We start from the raw sequence: 23,940 nt of genomic DNA on the forward strand, positions 1-23,940 counted from the left end.
ACTTTAGAAAGCTAATGAGCAGTAGATGCTAAAGCTGAAAATATGGCTCCCCTAAGACCCAGCAAATGCACTCCCAGCAGAAATGTAGGCGTGTGTATATATTTTTTTTCTATTTCACTAAAGATGACTCTTCTTGGCATTTTAAGGTTTGTTTTGTTAGTAATTAATTTTTATTACTTTAAAAGAATATAATACTGGAGTTCTTGTTGTGGCTTAGCGGGTGAAGAACCTGACACAGTGCCTCTGAAGATACAGGTTGGGTCCTTGGCCTCACTCAGGGGGTTAAGGATCTGGTGTAGGTCACAGATACAGCTAGGATCTAGCGTTACTGTGACCATGATGTGGGCTGGCAGCTGTAGCTCCAATTTGACTCCTAGCCTGGGAACTTCCATATGACACAGGTGTGGCCCTTAAAAAAAAAGTAATAGACTATAATATTAATTAATTCATTTTTGATTTATTTTATTTTATTTTTTCATCTTTTTGCCATTTCTAGGGCCGCTCCCGCAGCATATGGAGATTCCCAAGCTAGGGGTCTAATCAGAGCTGTAGTCACCAGCCTAAGCCAGAGCCACAGCAACAAGGGATCCGAGCTGCGTCTGCAACCTACACCAGCGCTCACAGCAACGCCAGATCCTTAACCCACTGAGCAAGGCCAAGGATCGAACCCACAACCTCATGATTCCTAGTCAGATTCGTTAACCACTGTGCCATGAAGGGAACTAAATAATTAGGTTTTTTTTTTTTTTTTTTTTTTTTTTTTAATTTTGGCCATGTCTGTGTCATGCAGAAGGTCCTGGGCCAGGGATCAAACTCAAGCCACAATAATAACCTGAGCCACAGCAGTGACAACGCCAAGTCTTTAACTGCTAGGCCACCAGGGAACTCCAATATTAGTTAGTTATTGCTACAACAATTCTACAAACCAAACCACTTTATAATTCAGTGGCTCTCAAGTCTATAGGTCAGTTAGGAAGTTCTGTTGATCTTGGCTGTCATAGGCATGTGTGTGTTAACCGAAAGACATGCATAAAAATATTCATACCAGTGCAATGTGTAACAGCCCATATGGAAACAGCCCACAAGAGCGGAATGGCTAAATTTATTATAATATGTCCATATCATGCAATGAGAATGAACAAATTACAATCACACACGAAGACTATGGTCTAATCTCACAAACATAGTTTTAAGCAAAATATGCCAGACTCAAAATATTTTTTCCTTTCAGGCCACACCTGTGGCATATGGAAGCTCCTAGGCTAGGGGTCAAATCAAGGTACAGCCGCTGACCTATGCCACAGCCACAGCAATGCCAGATCTGAGCTGCATCTATGACCTACACTGCAGCTTGTGGCAACGCTGGATCCTTAACCCACTGAACAAGGCCAGGGATGGAACCTGTGTCTTTGTGGACACTAGTTGGGGTTTTATTATCACTGAGCCACAACAGAAACTCCGGGATGTTTTCTTTTCTATGAAGTTTCTTTGGTGGGAAAGTCTGCAAAGCACCGCTTGTGTTTCCCTGTGGCGAGGTTTTGAGAGCCACCTTCAGGAGTCTTCCACTTGGCTTCTCTAAGGGGCTTGGGTTCTGGGCACCTGTGCCAGGGCTCATGAGACTAGGGTGAGGTGCTCTGGTCAGATTCTGTCTGTCCTGATTTTTTTTTTTTGTTATTGAAGTATAGTTGATTTACAGTGTGGTTGTTAATTTCTGTGATTCAGGTTATATGTATATATGTATATACATCTTTAAAAAATATTCTTTTCCATTATGGTTTATCATAGGACATTGAATATAGATCTCTGTGCTATACAGTGGGACTTTCTTGTTTATCCCCTTGTTCCATATGTTAAGCTTTGATATTTTTTTTTGTCTTTTTTTTTTTTTTTTTTTTTTTTGCTATTTCTTGGGCCGCTGCCGCGGCATATGGAGGTTCCCAGGCTAGGGGTCAAATCGGAGCTGTAGCTGCCAGCCTACGCCAGAGCCACAGCAATGCAGGATCCGAGCCACGTCTGCAGCCTACACCACAGCTCACGGCAATGCCGGATCGTTAACCCACTGAGCAAGGGCAGGGACCGAACCTGCAACCTCATGGTTCCTAGTCAGATTCGTTAACCACTGCGCCACAACGGGAACTCCTGATGTTTTTCTCATTATGGGTTTTTTCTATTAATTTTTGCTTTTTTGAAATATTGTCTTGATTATTGAGGTTTGGGCATGCACTTAAATTTTGTGTCTGATTCTCCTTTAGACTATGACAGCGGGACAGATTTAAGAAAAAAAGAAAGAAAAATATCTGATAGTTTTTATTGTTAAAGCAAAATCTTTATGCTCCCTAAGCAGTAAATACTTTCAGTTGGGTTTCACCTCTTAACATGTACCAGTTCTCTTATCGAGGGAGTAAGGAAGGGACTACAGGATTTAGCCACTAGAGGGCGCCAAAGAACAGTTTATACAAAACCCTCTGGTAAGGGTGTCCGCCAGGAAAGCCATTCTTTCAGCCTGAATTCCTTTTCTCTGACAAAAACCCATCCATTTTGTGATTCTCTGCTTCTCTGTAGGCTCCTGACAGAAGCAGTCTCCAAATACATGAGACAAATTTGATAAAATAATATGCTTGGATTCTATTCTTCAAATACCCAAATAAGATATTTATATTAGCTGCAATGATTAGAAAGCCAAAATAAAACCCCATGGGGGTTTAAGCTAGTGAGCCTTGTATTTAAACCTTGGCTTGTGTAGTGTGGGGCAAGGTATCTTGGTAGGGCGACCAACCTTCTGGATTTGCCCTGGGCTGTCCTGGTTTTAACAGTGAAAGCTCCTGCAAACTAAGACCCTCAGTTTTTCTTTTCTGTGCGATGGAAATAATGTCAGTGCCTATCAGTGGGAGAATTGAATGAGAGGATGATGTACCTAGTAGGTGCTGAATAAAAAAATGAGATTAGTTTTGTTACCAAGTAGTACTGCAGATAGTTGCAGGCACAGCCTGAGTTCCTATAAAACCGTTTAAACAGAGCCTCAGCATTTCTGTCAACCTGCTCATGCATCCAATTCAGTTGTAACAAATATTTGCTGGGTGCTTACTTTGTATCAAGAAATCATTGGAGTTCCTCATGGCCCAGCGGAAACAAATCCAACTAAGAACCATGAGGTTTCGGGTTCGATCCCTGGCCTTGCTCAGTGGGTTAAAGATCTGGCTTTGTCGCAAGCTGTGGTGTAGGTTGCAGACGAGGCTCTGATCCCACGTTGCTGTGGCTGTTGTGTGGGCCAGCAGCTGTAGCTCTGATTTGACTCCTTGCCTGGGAACCTCCATATGCCTTGAGTGCTGCCCTAAAAAGCAAAAAAAAAAAAAAAAAAAAAAAGGAAAAGAAAAGAAAGACATTCTTAGTGAAAGTTCCTATCATGGCTTAGCAGAAAGGAATCTGACTAGCATCCATGAGGACACAGGTTCAATCCCTGGCCTTACTCAATGAGTTAAAGATCTAGGGTTGCTGTGAGCTATGGTGTGCAAGTTGCAGACATGGCTCGGATTTGGTGTTGCTGTGCTGTGATGTGGGCCAGCAGCTACAGCTCCGATTTGACCCCTAGCCTGGCTTGGGAACCTCCATATATGGCGGGTACAGCCTTAAAAAGACACAGAAAAAAATTGTTAGCAGTTATGGGCATATTTTAAGAAATGATTGACACTCCTCAAGGATATCATGATTTTTTTTTTTTTTTGCCTTTTAGGGCCAAACCCACGGCATATGGAGGTTCCTAGGCTAGGGGTCAAATCAGAGCTATAGGTGCGGGCCACAGCCACAGCAGTGCAGGATCTGAGCTGAGTCTGCCACCTACCCCACAGCTCATGGCAACGCCGGATCCTTTACCCACGGAGTAAGGCCAGGGATTGAACCGCAAGCTCATGGTTCCTAGTCGGATTTGTTTCTGCTTCACCACAATGGGAACTCTGGATGTTATGATTTTTAAGGGGACAAGGAAAGACTCAAAGTGTTTGCAGAGTAGAGGGGAAAAAAATAATTCAAGGCTGTTGCCAGCACTCTCATGGGTCTCCTAACTTATCTCCCTAAGCCCGTTCAGTCTCCTTCCAGTCCAATCAACTAACTACCAGGAAACTCAAGATACAGTTTGGGTCTGTTTTCAAAAGCCCAACATCCTCCTAGTCTCGGCATTATTTACTTTTTATAGGGTCTCAACCGACGCTTGAAAGCCTTATCTCTCAAACAGCCCAGACGACTCCCTTGCTCAAATATGCCCTGCTTTCCTTCCTCTGTGCTACTACTCAGTGTTCCCTAAGCCCAGGCCCCGCCTCATTCCCGCCTGTCAAACATAAACTCCTTCCCGTGACCTCAGTGAGTTCTCCACCAGACGTGAGCTCTCGTGTCTCTTATTTCATGTCTACTGTCTTTTCAGCATTGTTCATATTGGTACCATAGACCCTATCCTTGATGTGGGCAAGCATCGTCTTTTCCACTTTTGTTTATTTCACAGCTACAGCCACACTGATCCTTAACCTGCTATGCAGGGCCAGGGATCGAACAAGCACCTCCACAGAGACAGGCTGTCCCACTGCACCCCAGCAGGAACCAGGAACTCCTCATTTCACTTTTTAAATATCTCCTCTAGTTCCTTGTGTGTAGCCAACAAATGTTTATTGAATTATAGCCAGAGGTCTCATTTTAGTATCTGTACCCTGGCTTTGCTTGTTTTTACCTGTATGATTTTTTTTTTTTTTTCTTTTTCTGGCTGCCCCACGACATATTGAGTTCCCAGGCCAAGGATCAGATTAGAGCTGCAGTCATGACCGAAGCCATAGCTTCGGCAACGCTGGATCCTTAACCCACTGTGCTGGGCCAGGGATCGAACCTGCATCCCAGCACTTCCAAGAAGCCATTGATCCTGTTGCGCCACAGCGGGAACTCCCGCTGTGTGATATTGAGTCACTCAATTAACCTCTTTGAGTCTCTGTTTCCTCATGGAACAATGTGGATCATAACAGTACCCACCTCAGGGTTACCACAAGAATGAAAGAAGACAATGCACTTAGAACGCTTAGCATTTGTCCTTGGCACACTAGGAGCTATGGATTATCAGAGGCAGGAAGGATCCATTTAGGCTGGAGGAATCATGGAGGGTTCTGGAGGAAGTGGAATATGAGTTGGGATGTAAATAACGATAAAAGAGAAGACATTTAGGGAGTTCCCATCGTGGCGCAGTGGTTAACGAATCCGACTAGGAACCATGAGGTTGCGGGTTCGGTCCCTGCCCTTGCTCAGTGGGTTAACGATCCGGCGTTGCTGTGAGCTGTGGTGTAGGTTGCAGACGCGGCTCGGATCCCGCGTTGCTGTGGCTCTGGCGTAGGCCAGTGGCTATGGCTCCGATTGGACCCCTAGCCTGGGAACCTCCATATGCTGTGGCAGCGGCCCAAGAAATAGCAAAAAGACCAAAAAAAAAAAAAAAGAGAAGACATTTAGACAGAGGGCTCAACCTGAACAAAGACGTAAGAAGAAACAGGAAAGGAGCAAGATGTGTTGAGGACGGGGCTGGTCAGGACTTGGGAAATAGCTTTGGAGAAAGTCTCCAGGAAGAGACAGGTGGAGTACATTTCCCAGGAGTGTGGATTAGCAGGTTGGAAGGAAGGGAAGGAAGTCAGTCTCTGGTGGTCTCCTCCTTGGGTTTGCCCCTGTAAGCAACAGCAACAATATGAGAAGTGACCAGTTAAACAGGTGAGAGAGTTAAATCAGCCTGTGTTTACAACAACTTGCGGCAAAAAATGGAAACGGACAAAATGACAACTACTGCTAATTATTAGCAGGTTAAGCTTAAAGTCCTGTATTTGTGTCACATAATTAAGGTACAAGAAGGAGTGAATTTGGCTTAGTGGCAGTTTGGAGGGTTGGGGGTGGGGGAGGCATTCAAGGAAAAGGGTTATAAAGTCAGTTTGAAGAATTTCCGTCGTGACTCAGCAGGTTAAGAACCCGGCATAGTCTCCGTGAGGATTTGGGTTCCATCCCTGGCCTCGCTCCATGGGTTAAGGATCCTGAGTTGCCACAAGCTGCAGTGTGGGATGCAGATGCGGCTCATAGTTGGTGTTGCTATGGCTGTGGCATAGGCTGGCAGCTGCAGATCTGATTTGACTCCTAGCCTGGGAACTTCCATGAGCTTCAGGTGAGGCCCTAAAAAGAAAAAAAAAAAAAAAAAAAAAATGGAGTTCCCGTTGTGGCTCAGCAGTTAACGAATCCGACTAGGAACCATGAGGCTGCAGGTTCGATCCCTGCCCTTGCTCAGTGGATTAACGATCCGGTGTTGCTGTGAGCTCTGGTGTAGGTTGCAGACGTGGCTTGGATTCCAAGTTTCTATGGCTGCGGTGTGGGCCGGCAGCTACAGCTCCGATCGACCCCTAGCTTGGGAACCTCCATATGTCACGGGAGCGGCCCAAGAAAAGGCAAAAAAAAAAAAAATAAAAAAGTCAGTTTGAGCCAAAGGGTCAGGGGAGCCACGGAATTTGCTAGTGTAATCGTCTAGCACCCTGATGGGTGTTGGGAGTCAGATGAAGGAAGGTCAAGGTCTCCCTGTACCGTCGTGGCCCGATCACACCTGAGTATTTCAGGTAGTCATGTTTTGGTTGCAAAGAACAGAAGCCCAAGTGGGAAGGAAATGAACTGGCCCCCAGCAGCAGACTCAAATGGTGCCCCTCCCAGACCTTGTTAACAGGCAGTGCACCCATCCCCAGCTGCTGTGAGTACGGGCAGCTAAGGGCTCCCAGATGCCCCAGATTGCAGAGAACTGCTCTGGTTGAAGGGAGCAGCTTTGGTGACCTTAACCCCGTCATGGCCCATGGTCAATGGCTGACTGATACTGGGGTACACAGAGCTGCCCCATGGGGGTGCAGCCATGCAGTGTGGTATACGTTCTCTCCAGAGCTCTCTGATGTGGATCAGGCCGAGGTAGCCTTTGCGCCTTGTCTGGGTCTTTCTCTGCTCTGCTCCATGGCCTTCCTTATAGGCTTCTCCTCCCTCAATAAAGCCTATTCACTGGATCTCTCTTACAGGCAAAAGAGCCAGAAAATAGCTGGATCCAGCCTCTCACGCTCTCTTTTTTTTTTTTTTTTTTTACGTCAGAGGGTAATGTGCCAATGTTGCAACAAGGTTTGAGGTGGGCACATGTCACACAAATGCATGAATACCCAGTCATCACGCTCGTGAACTGCAAAAGGATCCTGGATCCAGGCTCTTACCAGCGTCATCGCCTGTGGTGGCCCCCATTGGTATCTCAGCTCTGGTCATTTATTTCTCATATTGGCTTTAATCTCAACCAAGTCCTTTCCTGTAGACCTGTCAGTCCCAGGTATTCGAATAGCTGCGCAGTTCAGCAGCCTCTGTGCCAAGCACTTCTCCCTCCTCGTAGTTCCAGCAAAGGCCCAGGACTCACTCTGATTATAGATTATACTGCCTTGGGTCACATGCCTTTCTCTAAATTGATTCCTTCACACGGTGGCCGGGAGAGGTGAGCAGTGATTTGAACAGTCAGGGCTGGGCTGTGGGCTCCTCCCCAGAGAGGTGAGTAGGAAAGTCTGTCCACGGCAGCCAGCTCTGCGGACAAAGAGTGGGGAAGGACTGGTTCCCCAGAGGAAATTAGGGTCCTCTTACCAGAAGAAAGGGAATATCATCTGGAAGGATGGAAAAAACACCTCCCCCATAGATCCTGACAAACTCAAGATGTCACCATGAAGACATTGGGGGGAGTTCCCTGGTGGCTCAGTGGGCTAAAGACCTGACCTTGTCACTGCTGTGGCGTGGATTTGATCCCTGGCCCATGAACCTCTTTTTTTTTTTTTTTTTGTCTTTTCTAGGGCTGCACCCGTGGCACATGGAGGTTCCCAGGCTAGTGGTTGAATTGAAGCTGTAGCCACCAGCCTATGCCAGAGCCACAGCATCTTGGGATCCAAGCCACGTCTGTGACCTACACCACAGCTCATGGCAACACCGGATCCTTAACCCACTGAGCAAGGGCAGGGACTGAACCCGCAACCTCATGGTTACTAGCTGGATTCATTAACCACTGAGCCACAATGGGAACTCCTGGCCCATGAACTTCTGCATGCTGTGGGCATGGCCAAAAAAATACTTAGAAAAAAAAAAGACATTATAGTGAGATGCATGGAAACCATCATCTGAGGAGTAGTGGCAAGAAAAAGAGACTTAATCCCTGTTGTCTAGGAGGACGCATAGAGGGTGTGGGAAAGGGAGCATGATCATTCTCTTCAAATATTTGGAACGTCGTCATGACGAAGTGGGATTAGATGTGTGCCGTGAAGCTTTAGGGGATAACATTTGGACCTGAGGTCAGAGATTAGAGGGAGGCAGATCATCCATAAGAAATACATAGAAATACCGCATATTATCACTCACACACACAAAATATATGTATGCCATCAAAGCTGTCCTACCAAAGAACAGGCCAGTTTGAGAGGTGGTGAGTTCGCTGTGTCTGGGAGCCATGAGCGGGCACAGCACCCTGCCCATGAGGAATAACACGCTGTGCTTCATTCTCACCTTGGCTGTTGCATGAAGGCTCTGTCTAGGGAGACCCTACCTGGAATGCTCCAGTTGGGTCTTCTCTTGGGAAATCTGTCTCACCCCAGTAACGTGACCAGCAGTGCCTCTGCCAGGCGTACCTCTGGGCCCTTTTGTGAGTCATGACATGGGTGATACAGTCCTCCTGGCGATACAGTCACCTCAGCATGTGTCTGAACTTCCCCTGGTTGGGCGAGAGCACCCCAGGGCAGTGACTATCTCATTTGTCTTACCCCCTCAAGAAATATTTGCTGAATAAATAATTTTATGAAAACTTGTGTGGGGAGTTCCCGTCGTGGCACAAGTGGTTAACGAATCCGACTAGGAACCATGAGGTTGCGGGTTCGGTCCCTGCCCTTGCTCAGTGGGTTAACGATCTGGCGTTGCTGTGAGCTGTGGTGTAGGTCACAGACGCGGCTTGGATCCCTCATTGCTGTGGCTCTGGCGTAGGCCGGTGGCTGCAGCTCCGATTCAACCCCTAGCCTGGGAACCTCCATATGCCGCTGGAGCGGCCCAAGAAATAGCTAAAAAAAAAAAAAAAGCAAAAAACTTTTGTGGAAGGATTCTTGCCTTGGGGAAAATTATGTGACTAAGGAGCCACAAGGATGCTGCTGGGACTATAGGCATTTATGACCAGCGGGGTGATGCTGAACTTGAAGCTGACTTATAGGTGAATAACTGGGAATACCCAAGGCCGCTTTGGCTTTTGCAGCTGTTGGAGGGGGAGAGACATCCTTTCTGGCCCTTCCTCTGAGAGTTACATCAAGGGGCACCCTCTGGAAACTTTTGGGGGAGAACAGGGGAGCAGAGAAAGAATTTACTTTGGAACATAAAATGAGGTGCTACGTTTCAGTCTTTGTGCCTTCGCACTGCTCCTTCCCAAACCTGGAAGAGTGCCCTAGCCCCCTTCTTCCTGTAGCTTCCATACTCCTCCCCTTTTACCCAGTCTGGTGACACCATCCCCAGGAAGCTTTCGGAAAAGCACTTCCCCCTCTTTCCACCCCACCAAGTAGGAGTTATTTCGCCTTTTCTGGGCTCCCTCCCACTGCTGGGGGAGGGGGAGCAAACGGCCTGCCTCCACCAAGGCACTTAGAGCAGCGGACCTTGCTTTACTAGTATCTCTCGCCCTTTTAGCCTGCATTCTTCCCCCTGTTGAAGTCATGGACCAAGTCCCTGTGTGGCCTCGGCGCCTAATGCAGGAGACCCATTCGTACGCGCTCACAAACACACACACACACACACACACACACACACACACACACACACACACGAGTGGATGCCGTAAAGAACAGGACATCAATCAGCATTTTAGGATTTTACAATTGCTAGAGTCGTCGTCCATTGCAGTCCTCCCTTTTACAGATAGTCTTTCTGAAGTCTCCTGATACAATCGTTTGGGTTCATTCAGCGTCTCCTTCTAAAAGCCTAAAGCACTTTCGCTGTTAAAGATCTCAGCATTCTGGGCAGATAAAGGAGGGGTAGGTAGGTGCCAGTATCCTCACAGTTACCGTTGAGGAAACAGAGACGACAGGCTTCTACGGTGGAAAGGGGGCTGTAACGGGAATTTAGGGCTCCAGGCTAGTGCGGAATTTATTGTGTCTCCTTTTGGGAAGCGTGAAAGTAAGTAATTGATTTATGAGCCCCAGGCGGGGAGCCTTGAACCCCCCAGAAGGATTGTGATGGGGTCGGGAGGATTAATGCAGTAAGAGCCTGTGGCATTGACCCCTTGGCTACTTGGCCAAGTCTGGTCGGGTCCGCCGCCCAGCCCATGACTGGCTGACCAATGGGCTGTGGCCTCTTTAAGGCCCAAGGGCCCCGCCTCCGGCTCTTCTCCGACCTCCTCCCACCTCCTTGTCGCCTCTCCGCCAGTTCCAGACTACCCTCGGCAATGAGGTCATCTCCCCGCTGTCCATTGGCTGCGTTGGACCATCAGTCACAGGAAGTCCCGCCGCCGCCCTCGCCTCCCGACTCTGCCCTACCCTTAGTCCGCCCATCCGGCCTCCGTAAGGCCGCTGATTGGCCACCGCAGCTGTCACTCCTCCAGCGGGCGGTGTGGGGGGCGGGAGGCGGGTGTGGTGGGAGGGCCCTCAGCTTCCGTGGCTGAGAGGAGCCGGCCGCTGCCGTGTATGTGGTGTCCGCCGCGGCAGCGAGAGCGACTGTCCCATCCTTCCCAGCCTCTCGGCTCTGCTCGCCGTACTCCCTCCGCTCGCGCCTACTTCTCCGCAGCTCCGCGCGCCCTGGCTGGACGTTGAACATCGGGAGGAGACGCGCTCGGTGGAAGCCGGAGCGGGGACCGCCGCGGAGCCCGGGCCGTGAGGAGAGCGAGGCGGTGAGTGAGAGTCCGGGCAGGAAGGGGACCCCTCCCCCACCGCGGCCCCGCCCCGAGCATCCTTTCTCCTCGCGACCCCGCTGCGCGTGCCTCTAGGGGGTCCAACAAGGCCGGCCTCGCGCCTCCGCCGCCGCCCCGCTCCTCCTGGCAGAGGTCGCAGAACCCCGGCCGGCGGCGCGGGGCGCGGCGGTGCACCTGTACGCCTCCCGGCGGGGCTGCGCGGGTGGGGAGGCAAGGAGGTTCCCGCCCCCGCCGCGCCCCGGGCGTATTGTGACTGCAGGGACCGGGTGTCGGGCGCTTTCTCCCGGATCTTGTGCAAACCCTCAGGATCCAGGTGCAATCCCAGGATGCACAGGAAAGGGAGTCTCACCTGGACTTGTCGATGCCTGTATAGCAGCCTGAATGCTGCCAGGTGTAAGGGATCTGGCAGATTTGAAACTTGACGGCCCAGAAGTTTTACCCTCTCACAGAGTGCCGGTCTGTCAGGACACTTTGATTACATCCCCCACCCTGGCAAGAATGCAAGAGCATTGATCCTCCGTAGTTGCCAGGGCTGGAGTTTTCCAGTCGGACTCTCAAACCTGCCACTTGCTTGCGGTGTGATTTTGGGCCTCAGTTTCCTCGTCTGAGAGTTGGAGATAATAGTGTCTGCCACATGGGGGTCATTTTAGTGTTAAGTGAAATACTGCGCATAAAATGTTTGACCCAGCTCTTGGCACCTTAGTAAAGACCCAAGAAATGTTTGCTTTTATGATGTTGAGAACCATGGTAGACCAGCATGTGTGTAAGGACCAGCCCAACTTGGCCTTGTCAGAATTTCTCGTTTCTCCCTGTTATGAAGCATAACTAAAGGGCAGTTTGGTGGACAACCAACTGCTTACCAGCCTATACCTGACATGAAGTGTGTGTATACAGGAATGTGAAATATGTCACTTCAGTGTAGTAAGGAAATTATATCTGGCTTCATGTACTTTTGCATACTTTAAAATCTGTAAGATGTCTGAAATGCCCCTAATTTCTAGTTTTTGAGATCTTTTCTGCTTCAAGCCAAAGACTGTAACAGACTCTTTATTTTCAATAAGAAGTTAAATTTATGTCTTACTTTTTTTTTTTTTTTTTAATGTGTCTTACTTTAGAAGGCCCCCCCAAAACTCCACATTTCACTTATGCACTTTTACTGTTGAAAAGCAGCCACCTCCCAGGAGGTGGTATAGCCAGCTGGCCTACAGCCCTATGACTGTAGGGTGGGGAACCTTTGGCTGAAAGTTATTAAACTAAATTTTGCCTAGTGTCATTTGTATTTTTTTATAGCAAATCAAAGGGCTTTATGATTCTCAGTTTCTTAATGAAATGATTTAGGCAGAAGCAAACCATTACTGCTTTTTCTCAAAAACACATGCAGAGAAAAACTGGCTGTAGTGTATGTAGTTCTCGCATTTGCTTCAGTTCTTTGCCAATAACTTCAGAGCCCCTGTTTAAAAAGGCTTCCAGAGCTCACAACCATTAGGATAATTTTTTTATTTAGAGTGAAATCATGTGAGACAGAAGATTAATATGTATCCCATAATCCAAAAGTATTTATTGCAGACTTTCCATGTCCTTCGTGCTGTGAGGAAGGGATTCAAGAGATGTCCAGAGCAGCGTCCCGGCCCATAAAGGGCAAAAGCAGAAAGTTTGGTCACCCAGTAGTGATTATGGGTCTTGTTTAAGTAATGCCTTCATTCATTCATTCTGTAACTTTTTGTTTCAAGCCTGTAGTGTGCCAGGTATTTTTCTAAAAACTGAGGTTGTGAAGGTAAATGAAGTGTATGTTCCCTGCTCATGGGGAGCTCACTGTCTGGAGAGGCAGAAAGTGACAGATAATTGTAACATACTGACAAACTCCAAGTACAAACCCAAAACAATATAGGGGAATCAAGGGAACTTTTCCTTTGGATTTCAAGGAGAAGATGACATTGGGGCTGAATCCTAACTCATTAGATAAAGGAGAGGAAGATCATTATTGAGCTTGAAAAGATTTCCTGACAAATCTTTGCACCACAGGTACAAGCCCTGGGGAAGGGGTAAGAAACTGACATTTCTTGATGCTCACTGTGTAAAAGGCATCAATCTAGGCTTTATTAAATTTATTATTATTTGCTTAATCCTCACAATAACCAATGGGGTAGATTTTACCTCCACTTTAGGATTTAGAAACTGAGGCTCAGGGTAGTTAAATACATTGTCTAAGGTTACACAATTAGTTAGTGATGGAGCCAGGACTTGAATCCCTGACTTAAAAGTGTAGTAAACTTTTTTACTTTTAGCACTTTGTTTTGTAGAAGTACTAAATACACAGGTGAGAAAGTTCCATCTACGTATATCATTTTACTGCTTCTGTTACAAATTGCTTTCTGTGAAATAAATGTTTCATATTTGAGAGTGCTAGGACTTGTATATTAACTAATGGCTCTTTTTATGAAATGGTATTTATTTCACACTTACAAATGTGATATTTGCTAAAAACAAATATTTGCGGCCCATGAAACATTCTGTAGAGTGGAGGACATTGAGACATACAGATTCTATGTGGGGCACTTTAAAAAGTAGTTGAATATGTATGGACTTTTCCTGAGGCTGCAGCTTAAATATTTATTTAAGTGTAAAAGAAAAGCACGTGGCGTTCCTGCCGTGGTGCAGTGGGTTAAGAATCTGATTGCAGCAGCTTGGGTCACTGCAGTGGTGAGGGTTTGATCCCAGCCCCAGCACAGTAGGTTAAAGGATCCTGCATTGTACCAGCTGTGGCTCAGATCAGTCCCTGGCCCTGGAACTTTCATATGCTATGGGTGTGGTCATAAAGATAAAAGAAAAGCATGTGCAGAATATGGCCAATTAAATAGACAATGAAAGGGGAAACGTAGTTTTCGAATACTTAGTTTTTATAAAGGAGAAACTAGAATTTTGAAGTCATATTAACAAAGATTGTTCTTTTATATTTGGAGAGACCACTATGCCAAGGGCGTACACTGGGCAAGGATCTGTTTGTTTCCAGCTTCAAGAGCAGTTCTGGGACATAGCAGTTGCTCAGAAGTATATTTCAGAAGGTCTTGGAAAGAGAAAAGGGAGGGTAGTGATAGAGCACAGATGAAGTGCTTTAGGTATAGAGAATAGTTTATAAATGGATACATTTTGGAAGAAAAGGAACAGTGGACAAAGAGGAATAATCCACTGCCACAATTCAGCAAATACAGGCACTGTTTATTTCTAAGGCCTTAGTGGAGTTCTGAGAATCAAGGAAAGTCTCTACCTCTAAGGAGCTTACAGTTTTAGAGAGTAGGTATCTGCTGTTAGCTATCTATTGCTGTCTATTGCTGTGTAACAAATTACCCCAAAAGTTAGAATTTAAGATGGCAATAAACATTTATTATCCCTCGCAAGTCTCACAGGTTCTGTGAGTTAGGAGTTCGGGAGCAGCTGGGCTGAGTGGTTTTAGGCTCAGGGTCCCTTGAGATTGCAGTAATATGTCTGCTGGGGTTGCAGTCATCTGAAGGCTTGACTGACGCTGGCAGATCCTCTTTGGAGGTGACTACTCATATGGCTGGCAGGTTGGTGCAGGATGTTGGTGGAGGTCTCAGTTCCTCTCCAGGTGGGCCCCTCCCTAAAGCTGCTTGAATGCCCTCAGGGCATGGCTGCTGGCTTCCCCTGGGCAAGTAATCCAAGAAGGAGTCCAAGCTACATTATCTTTTATGATTTAGCTTCACAAGTTACATACCATCCTTTCTCCAGCATTTTATGGGGTCACACATTGTGGGGAGAGACTGTACAACAATGTGAACACCAGGAGGTAAGGGTCACAGGGGGACGTCTCCGAGGCTGGATACCACAGTGGGAAGCGTAGAAAAAGACAAGTGTTAGAGGAAAGCAGAGTGTTAGGAGGGGAAGGAAGGATTCAGAGAAGGGAAAGAGGACCTTTGGGATTGATGAGGGAACTGGGAAAGATTTAATTCTTTTACTAGATGTCACAAATAGTTGTGTGCTTATCGTGGTGCCTCTATATGGTAGGCTGATCTGTGGAAACTGACACTGAATTAGGGCAACCTGAAATGTTTTTAGTCTAGGCCAACATTGACACTAAGGACAAGTATTTATCTTTATGTGTAAAGTGAGGGCGGAGTCATTTTTCTGATATTGAAGAGAGCAGTAACTTATCAGAGTGATAGGCAAGCGGTTACAGTGTGTAAGTAGTTAAGAGAATAAATACTAGGGCCAGACTGCCTGGGTTCCAATTCTGGCTCCACCACTAGCTGGCTCTGAGATCTTGGGTGTGTGACTGTGGTTCTCTTGCTCTCACTAACTACAGTGACTCACCAACTGTAAAATGGGGATAACAAGGGTGCCTGCTCTGTGTTGTTGCTGTGAGGATTGAATAAGTTACAGATACGCCGAGGCTTTGGAACAGCTTTAGGTAGGCATCACCATCATCATCACTTTGTGGCGGTGGAATAGAACTGACATGGGTGAATGAGGCTGCAGGAGGAGATGAATACCTGTGAAATGACGTGAGTATTCAGAAAGAGGCATTTAAATGTCAATCAACATGGCTTTAGCATCAGTTTTTCCTGTTCAAGTACCTACATCTAGATGAATTTTATTTTGCCAGTTAGAGTGAGCCAGTGGTTTTATTAGTTGAGCTCCATAATTAACACAAAATCTCAGGAAGTGCACAGTTGCCTGTTAAGGGTATTCCATACCCTCTTGTTGCCCCTCTAAATTACTTGGCCCTCTTTCTGCAGAGCGGGTTTAGCCAGAAGCAGTCCTTAGAGTTGCATATGCTTCAAAAGAGCTTAGAGATGGAACTAGGCCCTGTAGTGAAAACACCTAGAATGAGTACTTTTGTGACTAAGTCACAAAAGACTCTGCAGAATTCTTAAAAATATTAATATGTTGCTGTAGGTGTTGAAGCAGAAATTGGGTGAACTGCCAGGGTGCTTTGGGTGGAGTTATTTGCTTAAATTGCCTTCACTTCTGTGGTTCAGTGACTTAGGTCCAACTGTCATTGTTTAGTTGGATAGAGACACTGAGAAATTAAGTGGTTTGAGGTTCCACAACAGTCTAGTGGCTGAGCCTGGACCAGTTCCTCACCCTGTGTTTTAAGTCCAGCTCACACAGCAATGATAAGTGATGCGCAGAATCCTAGGAAAACAGTTGGGTGAAAATTTCTTTTTGTTTTCTTCAGATACCATATTTTTACTTTTGTGGTTTGTCAGTTCATTTTGAAATCTGGAGCGTATCCTGTACTTACTCCTGAATTTGAATATAGGTGGGCTATTTTCAGGTTTTTGACTTCTGAAATTGTGGGAATTATGGGTCTTTTTTTTTTTTTTTTGTAAAACCTTTGTTTTGGTATCAAAATTTAAAGTATACTGGGTCAAATTTGAAAAAAAAATTCCAAACTTCCTAGTATGAGAGAGTAAAATGACTAGAGATGTAACATATCAAGTTTAAGGGCATGAGCAGAGCTACTTAAAATCATCAGCTGTGTAATCATAGGCTCACTACGTATGACTCGATTTCCTCATCTGTAAAATGGAGGTAATAATTCTGGAGTTCTGTCGTGGCGCAGCGGAAACAATGCGATTAGTAACCATGAGGTTATGGGATGGATCCCTGTCCTCCCTCAGTGGTTAAGGACCCAGCGTTGCTGTGAGTGTGGCGTAGGTCTCAGACGTGGCTTGGATCCTGCGTTGCTGTGGCTGTGGTGTAGGCTGGCAGCTGCAGCTCTGATTCCACCCCTAGCCTGGGAACTTCCATACACTGCAAGTGTGGCCCTAAAAAGCCAAAAAAATAAATAAATAAATAAAATCCTGCAACATGAAGTTGTTGTAAGTAACAGTGCCATCTGCTTTGTTAGTCATCGTGTTACCTCATCAATCCTCACATCAGCTCTGTGAAATAAGTAATAGCACTGTTTTGCAGATGAGGTTAGAGAAGCTTGGAGAGATGGACTGCTGTAGGAAGATCACAGCAGGATTTGAACCCAGGTCTATCTTTGAATTAAAAGATAGTGACTCCCAGACTCCCAGCCATAATATGTATAAAGTGTCTAGCTTTGCCTCCCGTAAATATTTGCTCCTGCTCACTTGCTTTTGCATAGTTAGTGAAAATGTCAGTACAGTGAGAATTTTTTTATGGTAGTAATCAAGGTGTTGCAGTGCTCAGTGTGTGTGTGTGTGTGTGTGTGTGTGTGTGTGTATTTCACTTTTTAGGGCCACATATGTGGCGTATGGAAGTTCCCAGGCTAGGGGTCAGATCTGAGCTGCAGCCGCCAGCCTACACCACAGCCACAGCCACTTGGGATCTGAGCCTCATCTGTGACCTACACCACAGCTCACTGCAGCGCTGGATCCTTAACCCACTGAGCAAGGCCAGGGATCAAACCCACATCCTTATGGATACCAGTCAGGTTCTCTACCGCTAAGCCCAAATAGAAACTCCTCAAAATACTCTCTGTAATAATATTCCTTTTATATGTGTCTTGTTGCCATTCCTGAAATTGTAATAGTGGTTTCACATCTTAAGTTGCATGATAAATACTGACTAAATAAGGGCATACCAAAAATGTCCAAATTAAAAAACATTTTTTGGTCAGTGTTCAGTATCTTCGTAACTGTAAATGGTTTAAGCTATGCCAGAGTCTCTTAATCATGGTTAATTTGTACATATTTTCACTACCACAGAATTGCAGGAACTTGGAAATTTGCCCTCTTCTCATACTTTAGGACACACCATGTTGCATTTTGGTATTAGAGTGTTATGATGGTTGAAACTGGTTTTATTATTGATTTTATATTTTGCTGTGTAATGGCTATATTTGTCTTTTTAAACTTGCTACATATTATTGTCTTGCTCCCCCCCCCCCCTTTTGGAGAGGTAGAGATGGGGAAACCTTTTAGAAATGATAAGTTAGGGCTGTTGCCTTTTTATTCTTTTTTTTTAAATTTTTTCTTTTTTGGCTGTCCTGTGGCATATGGAGTTCCCGGGCCAGGGATCGGATCTGCACTGCAGTTGTAACCTATGCAGGATTCTTAACCCACTGTGCAGGATATCAAGCCTGTGTCCCAGCGCTCCAGAGATTGGGCCAATCCCATTGCACTGCATCGGGAACTCCTCCTTTTTATTCTTTTTTTTTTTTTTTTTTTTTTTGTCTTTTTGCTATTTCTTTGGGCCGCTCCAGCGGCATATGGAGGTTCCCAGGCTAGGGGTAGAATCGGAGCTGTAGCCACCGGCCTACGCCAGAGCCACAGCAACGCAGGATCCGAGCCGCGTCTGCACCCTACACCACAGCTCACGGCAACGCCGGATCGTTAACCCACTGAGCAAGGGCAGGGATCGAACCCGCAACCTCATGGTTCCCAGTCGGATTCGTTAACCACTGCGCCACGACGGGAACTCCCTCCTTTTTATTCTTGATACGTTTTATGATCACTTTCTATGAAGAATGACTTGAACTAAAAGCTTCCATTCAGGAGCTTTACACTCTTTGATTCTAACATTCCAGGTTAATGCCCTGAGGTCATGGTAGTGAAGGCAAAGGTATCATGGTATTTTAAATTCTATTTTATAGATTCAGTGAATCATTTAACAGTATCTTGTTGATATTTCCTTTCTATTCAGACTAATTTTTTTTTGCTAGGGTAGGGGTGTGGGGTGTGGGTGGTCCTGGAATGGGAGTAATAGGGAACCACAAATATAATGAGATCATAGAGTAGTGATTTGAAATTAAATACATTTAAAGATTTCCATTACTCAGTAGGAGTTCATGGGATGGGGTAGTTCATTTGTGTGCTGTTTGTCATGATTCTTGGTATACATTGAGTTAAACATTTATTTAATCATTTTCCTAAATCTGTCCCTTGGTAGCATAATTGATTGACCTTTTCCCCCTACTTTTGGCTTTTACCTGAAAGCTGATTCTGAAGGTGAACCTGGCAGAAAAAATATGTGTGAAAACTGGGTATGACTTTTACAATTTGGACAAGCTATTCATGACATTTTATTTTCAACATGTTTAATAACCTGTTGGGTGCCTAAATAAAACTGAGTTAATTATAGTGTAACCTTTTGTTCTATTTGGAGAGTGTTAAGGGATTTTTGAATACCCTCCAAAATTCACCTTCATCAAGTGAGCTTAGAAAGCTCTTTCTAGAGCAGAGATTCTCAAAACTTTACCAGCAGGACCCTATTTAACACTTCCGGCCATCCCTTTTATTTTTTTAAAAGCATAGTAGATTTTCCTTCCTGTTGAGAGACGGTAGCAGTGAATTTTAGAATTGAATGCACCTGTTTTCAGTCATAGCTCTGCCACTCAGTGGCTCTGTGATCTTGGGCAAGGGAATTAATCTTTCTGAATCTCTTTTTCCTCAGAGAATAGATACAAGGGATAAATAAAGCTACATGTAACGTATTTAGCACATAATAGGCATTTAATTCATGTTAAGTTTCGTAGTACCTAGAATTTTTCTTTTGTAGCACTAGCCACAACTGCAGCTAAATAATTGCATAATTATTTATGTTTTTCTTCTCATAAGTTTCTGAGGCTAAGCATCAAGTCTCTCTCTTTGCAGCTCTATACCCAGCCTGCAGCATAGTGCTTGACATGGCATTTAATAGATGCTCTTATAATACTTGAGTGGATGAAAGTGACCACCACCTCTTCCTAACCTGACCTCCTTTGACTTAAAGGACAGTGTCCTGCACATACATACTTCCTGTAGCTCATTTGAGAATTAATCAACTCGTTACTTGAACTTTTGTCTATTATAGATAGGAGTTGGGTCAAGGGGGGGGGCAGTGCACAGGTGAATAACCAGAAAGAGTAGAACAATATTCAAAGTAAATTATAACTACTCTGGACTTTCTAACCCTCTTTAATTTGGTGTCTGTCCCCAACTTGCATGTTGCTAAGCCATTGGGTTGTCTCTAGCTTAGAAAAATGGTAACACTTCTTCTAGTTACTCGGGGAAGAACCTTAGAGTCATCTTCTCTTTCTTTCCCACAATATCCACCCCATCAGCAAATCCTGTTAGCTCTCCACATGTATGATAACCTGGTCACGTCTCATCACCTCTGCCATAATCACCTATGTCTAAGCCCTCTGTATTCATTAGTGTATTAATTTCCTGTGCTACTTTAACAAATCACCCACGGAATTGGTGGTGGCTTAAAACAACACATATTTATTCTCCTATGGTTCTGAAGGTCAGATGTCTGAAACCAGTTTCATTGGGCTGAAATCAAGGTGTCAGCAACAGAGTTGCAGTCCTGCCAGAGTCCCTAGGGGAGAGTCTGTTCTTCACCTCTTCCAGCTTCTGGTGACTGCTGGCATTCCTTGGCTTAAGGCAGTATCTCTTCAGTCTTCAAGGCCAGCATCTTCAAATTTCTTTCTGCACATCTCCTCTGTGTTTGTCACCTCTCTCTCTGCTTTTTTTATAGATGTGATTGCATTTAAGGCTCATACAGATAATCCAAGATAATCACCCCATCTCAAGATCCTTAGCTTAATCATATCTGCAGATATACTCCCCCCCCCCTTTTTTTTTGATTCATAAGGTAGCATAGGTACCAGGGATTGGGATATGGAGGATGTGGTTATCTTTTAGGGTTCCATTTTTCAGTTTACTACACTCTGCTCCCAAAGATTCACATCTGTCCTCCATGCCAAATATATTCATTCCACTCCAACATTCCTGAGTCTCAACCTACTGCAGCATCCACTCAACTCCAAGATCTCATTTGAATATCGTCAGCTTTAAAGTCCAAAATCTGTCATACAAATCATCTAAATCAGGTATAGGTGAGACTTTGGGTATGATCCCTCTTGGTGCAAAATTTCTTTCCATCCGTGGACCTGGGAAACTAGACAATAAGTTATGTGTTCCCAGCTTTTAGACATTCCCATTCCAAAAAGGAGAACATGCAAGGAATAAGTGTGTCACTGGTCCCACCAATTTTAAAATTCAGCAGAAAATCTCTTAGGTTGCAAAGCCTAGGAGTAATCCTCTGTAGCTAGAGATGCCACCCTCTGGGACTCTGGCTTCGGGACCCAAGACTGTTCCTGGAATTATCTTCACTTTTTCTTGAAGGGTAGCACGTGGTTGCTGTGTGGTTTTATTAGTAGTTAAATTGCCTGTAGAATTTTGGTAGTCCAACAGTCTTCCTTTGCTTTGTTCTCTTTCTGTCCCTTTCAGGCCAAGCTGGCATGTTTCTGCTTATGTAAGAGTCTCAGAAACCTTTTGAGTCTCCTATGTATGTCTCAGGGATTTTTTTTTTTTTTTTTTTTTTTAAGCAGACATGAATGTCCTATATTGTTTATTAGGTAAGAATTTTTTATTATTTTATGATTTTTATTTTTTCCATTATAGCTGATTTACAGTGTTCTGTCAATTTCTACCATACAGCTAAGTGACCCAGTCATACATATCTATATATATTCTTTTTTTCACATTATCCTCTATCATGTTCCATCACAAGTGAGTGGATACAGTTCCCTGTGCTATACAGTAGGATCTCATTGCTTATCCACTAGGTAAGAATTTTATAAACAGTACTTGTATCAGCAGTATCGGTGAAGTAGGAGACTATTGCATCTTCTTCAAGCTGTGTGGCGAGAACCACAAGTAGTGTGGTGGAACTTGAGGCCCTTCTCGAGGCCACAGCTCTTTCTGCCAGCAAGTCAGCCCTCGCATCTCCCTGTGCTTGTAGACTGGTTTGATGATCCATTGGGTGTCAGGATTTCTTCTCATAGCTTTATGGAATGGATCAATGTGGATAACCTCAGAGAATTTGTACATAGAAGCTTCACCAACTCAGTAAGAATTTAGGACCTCGGCAGTAGACTCAAGGCTTCGGGCAGACTTCAGCTGGTTGACACCATGGGGTGGACAGGCTTGCCATGGTGGCACCCTTAGGCTTGCCATGGTGGCACATGAATCTGATGACCTTACCTGGCCTTGTACCCAGCCTGCGAGCCTTATCAGGCCAGTTGAGGCGGGGGGCCCTGTGAGACGCTGAGGGCTGGTGGGACTGCCCGCAGTGCACTGGAGGAGAAAGCCTTTTCCTCCATAGCTCCTGGATGTACGCGTAGGCGCCCATCTCGGCTTACATGATGGCTGCCGCCAGATGGAAAGGGGTTCTTGTCATTAGGCAGGAGGCTCCTCCGTAGATCTTCCCTGGGTAATCTCCTGTCTCTTCCTAGCTTCCGCTTAGACGGTTGGTTGAGGGCCCCTGAGTTACATGTGTGATCTTTCAGCAGGAGTAAAATGTTGTCCAGCCACACTCTTGGCTTTCCTCGCCACAGCAGTGCTTTCTTACTAGCGTCTCCTAATTTTAGCATTTTTTGTGGTCTAGATAAGCTGAGAATTTCTCAAATCATCACATACTAGTTTCCTTTGTTTGACATTTAGCCCATCAATTTTTCTTTCCTCTTGCATTTTGCTGTAAGCAACCAGAAGAAACCAGCCTGCACCTTCAACTTGCTGCTTGAAAATCTCCTTAGCTAAATATCCAAGTTCTGCTTTTCACACAACTGTAGGACGAAATTCAGCTAAGTTGGTTTTTTTTTTTTTTTTTTTGCCATTGTCTGAAAAGGATCCCTTTTGCTCCAGTTCCTTTTTTTTTTTTTTTTTTTTTTTTTTGTCTTTTTGCCCTTTCTAGTGCCACTCCCGCGGCACATGGAGGTTCCCAGGCTAGGGGTCTAATTGGAGCTATAGCCACTGGCCTACATCAGAGCCACAGCTATGCAGGATCTGAGCCGAGTCTGCAGTCTACACCACGGCTCATGGCAATGCCGGATCCTCAACCCACTGAGCAAGGCCAGGGATCGAACCTGCAACCTCATCATTCCTAGTTGGATTCGTTAACCACTGAGCCACAAGGGGAACTCCTTTCCTCCAGTTCCTAATAACATTCCTCATTTTCTTCTGAGACCTTACCAGAAGCACCTTTAGTGTTCGTGTTTTTTACGAGCCTTCTGTTTTTGATGACATTTATAGTCTCTAAAACAGTACAGGCTTTCTGTGTTGTGCTTCTCACTTCCCTCTGAGTTCTCACCAGAATCGCCTTCAGGGTCTCTATTTCTACCAACAGTTTGTTGAAGGCAATCTAGGCTTTTGAAATTATGCTTCTCTGAATTATTTTTTTAAAGTATATAATGATTTTTATTTTTTTCATTATAGCTGATTTACAGTGTTCTGTCAGTTTTCTCCTGTACAGCAAGGTTACCCAGTTACACATACATGTATAGATTCTTTTTTCTCACATTATCATGTTCCATCATAAGTGACTAGACATAGTTCCCAGTGCTACACAGCAGGACCTCATTGCTTATCCATTCCTGCGTCTCAGAATTCTTCCAGCCTCTACTCGTTATCTAATTTCAAAGCCATTTCCATGTTTAAAAGAATATGTTATAGCAGCAATCCCACTTCAAGATACCAAAATCTTTATCAGTCAGGGTTCAATCAGAGAAACAGAACAAGTAGGAGATTAAGGGACTTATTACAAGGATTTATTCTTTATCTGATTTGGGGTGGCGGGGGTGGGGGGGGACGCTGGCTAGGCAACTGCAGCATCATAGGCTGGGCTGACAGAAAAGACAGTTTGGAACGCTCGGTGGCAGCGGCGGGAGTGGGTGTTGGTATCCACAGGTGAAATTTCTTCTGGAAAATCTCAGTTCTGCTCTTAAGGCCTTTTAACTGATTAAACGAGGCCCACCCAGATCATCTGGGATAATCTTTACTTAAAGTCAATTGATTATGAATGTTAATCACATCTACAAAATACCTTCGCAGCAGCACTTAGATTAATGTTTGAATAACTGAGGACTATAGCCTAACCAAGTTGATGCACATTCAACTGACCATCATGCCATTCTTATTATCTCTTCCCTGTATTATTTCAATAGCTTCCTTTGAACTGGACTCCATACTTCTGCCTTTGATTTCTTATGAACTGCTCTCCACATGGGACTGAAGATCTTAGGATTTTTCTCTCTGGAG

At 45.1% G+C, this 23,940-nt stretch overlaps 1 protein-coding gene and 1 non-coding gene across 2 annotated transcripts in view; one reads left to right on the forward strand and one right to left on the reverse strand.

The window, feature by feature from the left end:
• Positions 1–7,116: 7,116 nt before the first annotated feature.
• On the reverse strand, positions 7,117–7,219 carry LOC146403110 (small nucleolar RNA U13). Its single transcript, XR_014804687.1, has one exon. It is a non-coding gene; the product is annotated as a small nucleolar RNA U13 (small nucleolar RNA).
• A 3,443-nt stretch (positions 7,220–10,662) lies between these two features.
• The window catches only part of MRTFA (myocardin related transcription factor A), a 198,855-nt gene continuing 185,577 nt past the window's right edge, over positions 10,663–23,940 (forward strand). The window contains 1 exon segment of the mRNA NM_001436086.1: positions 10,663–10,906. The gene's annotated coding sequence lies outside the window, so the exon portion shown is untranslated.

This window comes from Sus scrofa, chromosome 5, assembly GCF_054392235.1.
Source record: "Sus scrofa isolate SSC_HxYL_T2T_F1_AM1 chromosome 5, Sscrofa_HxYL_maternal_Yorkshire_Landrace_v2.0, whole genome shotgun sequence".
Taxonomy (NCBI): Eukaryota; Metazoa; Chordata; class Mammalia; order Artiodactyla; family Suidae; genus Sus; species Sus scrofa.